Source organism: Anolis carolinensis, chromosome 2 (assembly GCF_035594765.1).
Source record: "Anolis carolinensis isolate JA03-04 chromosome 2, rAnoCar3.1.pri, whole genome shotgun sequence".
In the NCBI taxonomy this organism is placed as follows: domain Eukaryota; kingdom Metazoa; phylum Chordata; class Lepidosauria; order Squamata; family Dactyloidae; genus Anolis; species Anolis carolinensis.
This window is the reverse complement of record NC_085842.1, coordinates 294,146,225-294,157,023: the sequence shown is the minus strand read 5'-3', so window position 1 is coordinate 294,157,023 and position 10,799 is coordinate 294,146,225.

Below are 10,799 nucleotides of genomic sequence, written 5' to 3'. Positions count from 1 at the left end.
GGTGCTCTGAATCCAGCCAATTAAATGGTACTCTACAGGTTTACTCATCAGCTGAGAACTTTTTTTTCATGTCAAGAGAAGTGTATATTTTGGTCTTCACCAGCATCCTGTTAACTCTGACATATTAAACATAATCTTTGTGTTCCTTGCACTTTAATATAACGTCAAATAAAGTTATCCTTGGTATCCATTGGGGCTTCGTTCCAGGAACCACATCCCATAGATACCAAATACCATGCACATTCAAGTCCCATTGCATATAATGGGATAATAAAATGAGTGAGTTGCATCAAGGTCTGAAGGAGGGCAAAAAAAAGGGCTCTGGATCTTCAGAACCTCCCTTCTTGTGTGACTTGATGTTGTTCCCAACTGATGGTGGCTCCCTATCTTTGGACCTCCATGTGTTTTGGACTTCAACTCCTAGAAATCCCAGCTAGTTTGCCAGCTGTTAGGAACTGTGGGAGCTAAAGTCGAAAACACCTGGAGACCCAAGGGTTGGGGGACCACTGCTCAAAGACAAACCTATCTTGGGAATTTCTGGGCAATATTTGTTCAGAGGGAGAATTCTATTGTCTGCCTTTAAGGGAAAGAGTGTGTGGCTTGTTCAAGGTTGCTCTATGGGTTTCCATGGCTGCATGGGCATTTAAATCATGGTCTCCGGCCCCTTCCACATAGCTGAATAAAATTCCACATTTTCTGTTTTGAACTGGAATATATGGCAGTGTCAACTCAGATAACCCAGTTGAAAGCAGATATTGTAGGATTTTCTGCCTTGATATTCTGGGTTATGTGACTGTGTGGAAGGACCTTCAGAGACTATTACTACAACACTGAAGTCACTATACAGTACCAGAGTGGCTCTCACACAGATTTCCTATTCTTGATCTGTATTCTAAGGTTGACAATGAATGCCCATAGCATCTCATAACAGTAGAAAGCGGTGGCAGAATTTTTAGTAGGGACCGATAGATCAGACAATTCCAGTTTCTCTTATTTATTTTGTTTGTTTATTTCAGAGCATCACTGTATCATTTTTAAATTTTTAAAAAATCAAAAAGCTGTTTACAGTGAAAAGAAGTACCATAAAACCCACTTTTAAAAGCTTGGGAAGAATAAAACAATTAAATTTATTAAATTAATTCATTAACAAAACACAAGTAACTAACAGCTAACCTTAGTTAACTTTCGTTTTCTTTTAGTTTCTCCTTTTCCCAGTCATACGTTTTATTCACTCTGAAGTTTGAGTATCATGCCCACATAAGGTTTCCATTAAAATTCATATACATTTGTATATGCATCTTCTCCCCCCCCCCCTAAAGAAACACAGTTTTGTATGCAATTCTGCCTAATATGCAATGTTTTTGAATGTTCTTCTTATTTACCGGTATAGACTTTCTAATTTGAAAACTTCATTACAAAGTTTGGGGGGAAACTAACCTGGATTTCAGTTCATTATTAGTTCAAAAGTACAATGAAGAGTAAATTTACATTAAATTACCAACTGGACAAATATTTTGGTAGGAAAACACATGTCTCATAAATCTTATGATGAAGAAGGGTGAATTTCTTTAAGGGCAAAAGCAATTTGAAATAATTTCATTCTCCAATGTGTTTGCCAATCCAATTGCCAGCTTAAGGTAAACTGGTTTTGTAAGTATCTGAAACAATAGTTGTTTTCTTTAACTGATACAAAACCTGTTTAAACTGAAGCCAGAATGCCTATGTACATACCATGAGCAGTGAACTCTTCTTTCAAACTTGTTTTCTTCTCCTTTGGGGAAAAATGTGTTTGTTGCCAGCCTGCTCTGCAGAGTGAATTGTGGCAAGGCGAGAGTGGTATGTTTTATGTAATCCAAATGTATTCTGAAAGTGTTGTTTCTCAACACTTGTTGTGTAGACCTATTGCTAAAAATACTTATTCCTTACTGGGCACTTGGAATTGATAGAAAGAAGGAGATCATCAAAGGGAGAGCGTTGGAGAGAAGATACTTCTGTCAACTGGTGTCTTTGGGATTAATAGTCTGACCCTGTAGATTACTGAAGTAATACCTTACACTAATAAATTAACTCTCAAGACATTCAGTGTGCTAGTAGCTGGGAATCGGAAGGCCTGTGCCAGAGAGAAAACATTGCTTTTATCTTGATTGTACAAAGTTTTGTAAGTCAAGAGTAAAGTCTTTTTGGAAGACTACTGACAAAAATCACAGCGCAAGACTACATACTGAATGGCCCTTTCTTTGTCCACTGTATTACTTTTAGATACACTCTGATTTGAATCTACCCTTTCAAAACAAATAGCAAGAGAAAAGACCAGAACATTCAGTTGCTCCCTTTGATTTCCAGCCACAGGCAACCTCCTTATTAAAGAGATCAGCCCCTCACAGACCTCATATGTTGTTGGGATGTTTCAGTTTCCTGGAGCAAAAAGCTTTAATTGGTCGAAGCCTACACTCTAAACAATTTGAGATTTAAAAATAGTGTGTCCGAATATAGTTTGACAGGTTGTTCTGCAGTAGATTATCTTTAATCTGACCACTATTTTTGAACTTCCCTCCTTCCTTCCTTTACGCTTTTCTCTCTCACACGTGGGATTCTAACCTCCAGATAAAAGGAAACAGAACTCTGGGAGGGCCATTGCATTCCCTTACTTCATGATGTGGAGGCTTTATCTTGAGAAGAAATCAACAAAGATGTAGAGAGGCCAATTGGGCATCCTGTAAGTTAAAGGGTTTTTTCTAATGGCAGCATAAGTGCAAGAGTTATTGCTTTCTATGTCATTCTTACAATGTTCTATTAATATCGTGTGTTCCAGACGGCACAAGAGAAGCTAATGGGGCAGAATGAACCAACCATCTCAGGGTGTGTCCTTGGAGGGCAGCAAATAGTTAATTTCTGTATATACTCATGTATATGTCTCGAAAAGGTCTTTAACTATTCTACTTAGAAAAGATGATAGTCCTTTTTAAAAAATATATTACAGTTCAGTATTTGTTGGAGATGGCAACCTTCTCAACCCTCTATTTGGTGTTTGTTTATTTTATAATGTGTTGGTTTATTTCCTGAAGTGTATGTCTTCTTTGGTTTGCAGTTTTCTTAACTCTATATACTTGAAGCAGTGGGAGGGGCTGCAGACCATGTGACTGTTTAGAATGTTCAGTTTTAAAAAGGATGACAGAAGTCAGTTGAGGCTTGGGTCTGTTAGAGTGCAGAAGCCAGTGTTAGGAGTTAGAAGACCTTGAGGCTTGAGTTTGTTAGAACGCAGAAGCCAGTGTTAGGAGTCAGAAGACACTGATGATCGAGTCTGTTTAAGTACTAATGTTAGAAGTCAGTTGAGGCTTGAGTTTCCTTGGAAGTAGACTGTTATAAAGATATAAAGCAATATAGTTTTGATGAGACTGTTAAAGATTATAAGTTACAAACTGGAATGTTTTAAAATTTAACCTGACAAGAAAAGTACCTGTATATTTAAATATATGAAATTACGAGTAAAACAAACACGTTATTATAAAGAAGTCTACTTGAATCTTTGTCTGCTGAGAGCGTGGAATAGAAACAATATCTACGTGCCCAGTAATCATTCATTACCCAATAAACTAAGAAACACTCCTGAAACTCTGTTACCTATTAGGTTGTAATCCTAACAGATCATAATCCATTATCCCAAGAGTGTTTACTCTTATAAAAGAATTCCCTTCTTTGTGTGGCAAAATCTTAACCCACTCAAAAAATTTCCATGGGTCAATGTCTTTTATTTTATCCCAAAAAAGGGGAAACAACTCCCTTCTCTGAGTAGAGCAAGAACGTAGTCCACCTTGGAGAACCTAAAAGAAGCATCATCCCCTTCTACTCTATTGACACTTCTTTGAGAGAAAGCATCAAAAAGCCATCAATGCAGTTTTCCTGCCCGGGAATTTTAAAATGCCAGATGCAGAAACCATGGCAGAGAGAGTAGAAGGGGCAGTGCTTCTTTTAGTTTCTCCCAGGATGGTCTAAGCTTTTCCCTTTTGCCACTCAAAAAAGCAGTTTGTTTTGCTTTTATAAAAGTTAATACTGTATCTTGACTTTTATCTTCTCTGACCAAAGTGGCAAAAGGCTTTTTTGAATGCCTAGGCAGGAGAAGGACAGTGGCAGCAGCAAGGGCTTGAAGCCCCGCTAAGACGGCACTAACGGTTTTCTCTTTCCTTAAAATGACAACTGACGTATCTACAGATCATATTGAAACACATAATAATTCTCCCAAAACTGCTCTGGATTTATACATGAAGCTGACTTATACAAAAGTATATACAATATTTGCTTTTGTATTGGAACATTTGTACTGCCAGAGATGGGGAGAGGTCCTTGTGAGATCTTCTGTCTCATGTGTCAAAATAAATTTGCTAACTCTGGGTAGACTACACCTTAAACTGTATGACTGGGGAGCATTTACCACTCTAGCTTTCCTGAACACGAAAATGCACATGAAGGGTGGAATCTGTGGTCTCCCCAAGGCTCTTGGATTCCAAGTCCCAGCAGTTCCACACCACATGGTGAGTGTCATGGATGGTAGGATATTCAGTGCAAGAAAGAGGTGAAAGGCCACTTCTTAGCCACCCTACTGCATGACTTCTGGGTGTCTTGCTTCAGTTGCCTCAGTCAGGAGCTTTGATTCTGTTGCCAGAGGGTGAACATTTGGATTTCTTAATTTGTCAGCACATTTGCTTTCCTGTCCAACAGCTACACCCATCCTGTGAGAACATCGCAATAGGCATTAACACACCAATAGTTTGCTCAACATCTGTGCGCAGCCATTGCAAAAGGGAAGTCTCGTGGTGAATCATCAAGGATTGCACATTTGGGTAGATTTTAGTTAGCACTTGGTATGCCTCAGTATTAAAATTATCACAAGCAGTTCTCACAAACAAAGCAGCATTACACTGTGATTTTTAAAAGAAATTAAAAATGTGTTAAGTGCAGGATCCAGTTCCTTGAGCATCTAATAATGCTTCTACATCAAAGAAAGAGTCAACCTTAAAGATGTATGACACGTCTGCTGAAATCTCAAAAACCAGAAGACGATTGAATAAAATTTACAGTTTGTGCTATCCATAATTCTTTGATGTACTCAGGATTATTAAATCAAAATGTGTTACTTAAAAATAATTGCTTTGCATGCAAATTCACCTGATCTGGATAAATTAGATACAGTATTGGATTTGGATAATCTTGGCATAAAATTCCATTTTCAAAGTGAAGGCAGGTTTCACATAGCTCAGCTCATAATCCTGTATTTCAGATGTTATGATGCTGGGGTTGTCCCGCTGCTCAATTCTTATGAAATATGGACATCACCCCCTCCCCATAAGAAACTATTAAATAAAATAAAGAGAAACAAAGAGCATAATCCATAGAACAGTTCCCTTCCCAAATCACAGCCATCAGTTTATAATTACAGTGTAGATATGATAAGCTTATTCTCATGAATGAGCCTTGCGATTCTTTTAAAGAGGCAAACCACCCTCTTCTCAACTGATTGACTGCTGTTTTAAACCACTCACTAACCATACTTTGGTTGTTTGTTTTTTCCATTTTTAGTCATATCATAGGAAGGCATACTGTGTTTTTAACTTGCATCTTTTTATTTATGCTCTAAACCTATTTTAAAGAGTATTGACCATGTGTCTTTTAGAATTGTGATTTCACTGTTTTTTTAAAGGTTTTGTATAATACGTATTTTAGCTACATCTGTATTTTATATTTTATAAACAATTTTGAATTCCGTGCATGTAGAAAGGTGGGATATAAATCGAATGAGTTAATGAATAAATGAATGAAATGCAAATTTAAATAGCTCTTGGGCAGTGTATGTGTGTATGTGTCTGTTGACTTACGGGACTTCATGAATTTCATAGGGTTTTCTTAGGCAAGGAATATTCAGGTCTTGCTAGTTTCGTCCTCTTGAAATATAGTCTACATCTGGTCTTCGTTGGTGGCCTTCCATCCAAGTACTAATCAGGGCTGACCCTGCTTAGCTTCCAAAGCTAGATTGGATACAGTTCATTGGAATGAGACAAACAAACATTGCTCACACCTGGATCCTTATATTTGCTGTGTCTGCATACTCTTGATTGACTTTGTCTATCCCTTTTATCAGGATATTGACACTATTCCTAAATGCTCAACTGATGTTTGAAGTTTCAGCAATGATCAAAATGTTTGAGACTAGTGAAAAATGTAAGGAGATTTACTATTACTATGCTGTCGTTCACCCCCCCCCCCCCCCCGCCATAACTGCATTCCTGTTCCACTCCTTCCCAAACTGCACGGGCCTAACTGATCCTCTCTCCAAATCAAAAGGGCCAGAAACTAGTATCCTGCTCCTACCTTGAGGTTTCACAGATAAAATTCCTGCAACATAACTGGATCATACAGTGTTCTGGAACTGGTCTTAAGTGGTGGCAGAAGCAACTGACTGAAAGACTTATCATTATATGATGTTGAGGATTCAAACAAACCCCCTCCCTTCTCCATCCCAGATAGGTAACAATAAAATCCTCATCACTCAGAAGTAGACTCACTGGATAATGACACTGAAGATACAGTGGAGGTAGAAAAGAAATCCATTTTTGCCAACCTCACTGCCTCAATACAGGCTCCATATGCGATTCTAAGCCATATTTTTATGTGATTCAGCACAAGTTTCTTCCTGTTCCATGCATTCTCACTGCATTCTCACATTCACTTTATTTCTCCCAGAAGAACAGTATGTCAAGGTTCTGCTTGGACTGTGCAAGAAGGGACACTGGAGTAGTCGTGTCAACTGCAAGGGCAACTCCATATCCATATAATGTCACACATTGACAACGGCAATGGCAATCTATCAAAATCCATTAACCTCTAACGAGTTGCACAGGGGAAAAGACTCTAGATCTCTAAGATGGAGATGATAAGAAAGGAGAGTGTTAATCTCTCTACTTCTTCATCCTGTCCTTCTGTCTGTAAGAAAGGAGATCTAGCATTTTAATTTGTCCATCTTCCCTCAACACTGCCGTATGACCCTGGACTGAGTGCAACAACTAAGGAAGTTTAAGTTTATAATTATTGCTAAATAGTTGTCTGTTGGCATCCATTTCTTCTGGACTGTAGGTGCATAAATATACATAAGGAAGCACTTTCGTCATTTCTTATAGACATTAGAAGCAAAATAACTGTTTGGAATTAATACAGTTCAAAGCAATAAAATATGTCTTCCATTATGAGTTTCATCTTTTGTCTGTGCACGTACTGATCTATTAGCCCAAGGACACTGGAGTGACTGTCTTACCTCTCCACATTCTTGGAATAAAAAATTCAGTCTTGGAATATATGTATAGCTGTCCTTGTAGGGCCCAAAGAGGAACAATTTATCTGTTTTGAACTCAGTTTGCAGCAACTGAAGTAAGCTGATGACAAAAGAGGAAGGCGGGTGGAGGAGAAAGAAACTGGAACATTCTAAAAGAGTGGGACAAGGGAATACTTACTAGGACTGACAAATTGTGGGGTATGCTTCAAGAATAGCCTTCCAGGCTTCCATGAACCTACTCAAAAGTGAGCAGTTTTCCTTATACCGTATATTGACAATCTGCACCTTTTTGCTATATGGTAATGAGAATTTTACAGCACCCACAGTGTGTTGTAAAAATATTGCCCACAATACCCAATTGGGTCAATAATGACCTCTTTTTTCATAGTAGTGACACTTTCCTTGCTCTTATTTGTGATTTTTGTATATCGAATTGTTATCTTAATGTTTTTTTTAAATGACTTGGTAAGAATTTGAGGGCAGGGGGGTCTGGGTACCATGTAGTTTGGAAAATGACTCAGGTTTTGCTTTCCTGAAGAGGGTGGTGCAAAAGGAATATAGTGAGTCCAAGCAACCCCCCCCCCCCAACAAATAATCAATTTTATCAATTTGGGCATTTGTCCACCAAGCACAGCTCAATTTTATGCATGTCTTCTTGGAAGTGAAGCTTCCTGGGCTGCACTTCAGTTCCTGCCTCGGTTGCAAACCAAAGCTGTTTTTCTATGTGAAACCTTTCTGGAATGGCTGTTCTGTAATATATAGTAAGAAAACCTGCTTACAAAGACAGTTTGGAGAATACATTGGAGAAATCCCCAGGTCTTTTTGGTATCACTCATTTCATGATTTGTTAGGCTGGCGGACAACATTGTTTTGAGTTTTTCTGAGATATTATCCACTGGATAATGGAGGAAGGTAGGGAGTTTCAGAAAAACATCTATTTCTGTTTTATTGACTATTCTAAAGCCTTTGACTGTGTGGATAGTAATAAATTGTGGCAAGTTCTGGTTCAAGGTTGGGAAAGGAGTACAGCAGGGTTGTATACTCCCACCCTACCTATTCAACATCACACGAGATTGATGAATCCAAGGCTGGATTTAAAATTGCTGGAAGAAACATTAACAACTTTAGATATGCAGATGATATCACTTTGGTGGCTGAAAGTGAGGAGGAGCTGAGGAGCCTTACAACCAAGGTGAAATAAGAAAGTGCAGAAGCTAGGTTGCAGGTAAACAAACATAAAAAACCAAGATTATGGCAACCAGACTGAATGATAACTGGCAAATAGAGGGAGAAAATGTGGAGGCAGTGACAGACTTTGTATTTCTAGGCACGAAGATTACTGCACACGCAGACTGCAGCCAGGAAATCAGAAGACATTTACTTCTTGGGAAGAGAGCAAAGACTAATCTCAATAAAATAATGAAGAGTAGAGACATCACACTGGCAAGAAAGGTCCGCATAGTTAAAGCAATAGTATTCCCCGTAGTAACCTATGGATGTGAGAACTGGACCTTAAGGAAGGCTGAGCGAAGGAAGATAGATGCTTTGAGACTGTGGTGTTGGAGGAAAATTCTGAGAGTGCCTTGGATGCAAGAAGATGAAACCAGTCCATACTCCAGGAAATAAAGCACAACTGCTCACTGGAAAAATATTAGAGGCAAAGATGAAGTACTTTGGCCACATCATGAAAAGACAGGAAAGCTTGGAGAAGAGAATGATGCTGGGGAAAATGGAAGGAAAAAGGAAGAGGGGCCAACCAGGGGCAAGATGGATGGATGTTATTCTTGAAGTGACTGGCTTGACCTAGAAGGAGCTGGAGGTGGTGATGGCTGACAGGGAGCTCTGGCATGGGCTGGTCCATGTGGTCACGAAGAGTCGGAAGCAACTGAACGAAATCAAAATTCAGGATTGAAAGTTGACTGTGAAGACCTCCCAGAAGAGATGAGTCTTCAATTACATTTTAAATTCCGACTCCTAGTTTAGCAGTCGGAGCTCTTCTGGCAGAGCTCTTCCACAGCCTTGGCGTGGTTGGTCAAAAGGTCCTCTGGGTGGTGGTTGTCAGTTGGGTTCTGGCTGGTTGGCATAGTCGCCCTCCAGAGGACCTCAGTGTTTGGGGTGGATTGTGTGAGAGAAGGCGATCTGTAGGCAACCTGAACCCAAACCATATAAGGCTTTAAAGATTAAAACCAACACTTCATACTTTGCTCGTAAAGTAATTGGCTGCCAGTGAAGTGACTTCTGATCGTCTTCTGTTTTTTAATTTGAACATAGTTTTATATATCTGTGTTTTATAATTTTTGTTATACAAAAAGAGTTGTTTTTTTCTAAATTGCGCTCCATTCCAGTAATACTGATCTCATATCTACTAACATTTTCCAAATGAAAACTTGGGCATATGTGGCCAAGCAATATATGAGTCCGTTCAAGATGGTAAAAGTTAGCAGTAAGAAAGAACATTCAAACTAGGAGAGGTTGCAGTGGTTTACTTTTGCCAAAGCCAACTGGGAAGAGTGAGATTCACCTTTTGTATTTTAAACAGTCTGAAGCATTTAAAGTAAGCTTAAGAGAAATAGGGAAAGATGAAAGAAAAAGAAACTGGATCATGTTAAAGGAACTGAAAATGTAGAACAACAGAAGGTTAATCGACACTGTCCCTGGCAAATGGGGCATTTGGAAAGTTTAATGTTGTCAAGTTCACATTGAAATTTGAGGTGAGATGCTGTCCCAGGGTTTGAGGGAAGCAAGGAACAAAGTCAATTTAGAGTGACAGCAATTACCTTCTTCCTGCTTTCCATCAAAAGATGGCAGCCAGATGATATGAATATCAGCTATTCTACTTTACAGTTTTACTTTGTTTCCCATCATGACTGGTGAAAAATTCTGAAGAATGCCAAAGCCTTTACATTAGTTCGTGACCTTTTAGTTGGCTTAATAAAGATATTACAGAAACATGGATTTTGACATTTTTGTGTTAGCTAACGTGGCCGCCTTTCATTTTGTACATTTTGAAATGTTAGTCTCCTGTTTTTAGTGGGAAGAGATTACAGCACTACTATGTATTATGATAATCTTGGATAAGGTACAGTTTGCAATGCTTCTTGCCACTTTTCTACTTTCTTCCTGTAGCCACTTGTCATTTCTGTATAAGGAACTGCCCTGAATTAATGACATAATATTTTATCAGTGTTTTGATGGTCACTAGGATTCCAGGGGATTCCTTATGGAAAGATGGGGAGCCCGCCGTTGTCCACTGTTGCCATTTTTTTCAGCAGCAATGACACTTCAGCCATGGAGCCGCCATGGACCTCTTCATACATACCTTATTTTCAGCAATGCAACAGTATTTTTTTCCTTCATTCAGGGAGCCAATTGCTCCTATCACACTACAGATAACTACTTACTTCTGGGACGGCTCCGTGGTGGAAGTGGCGATTATCAACAATTTTGGCGGAATGTCTGACAAGTTCCCTAATCAAGG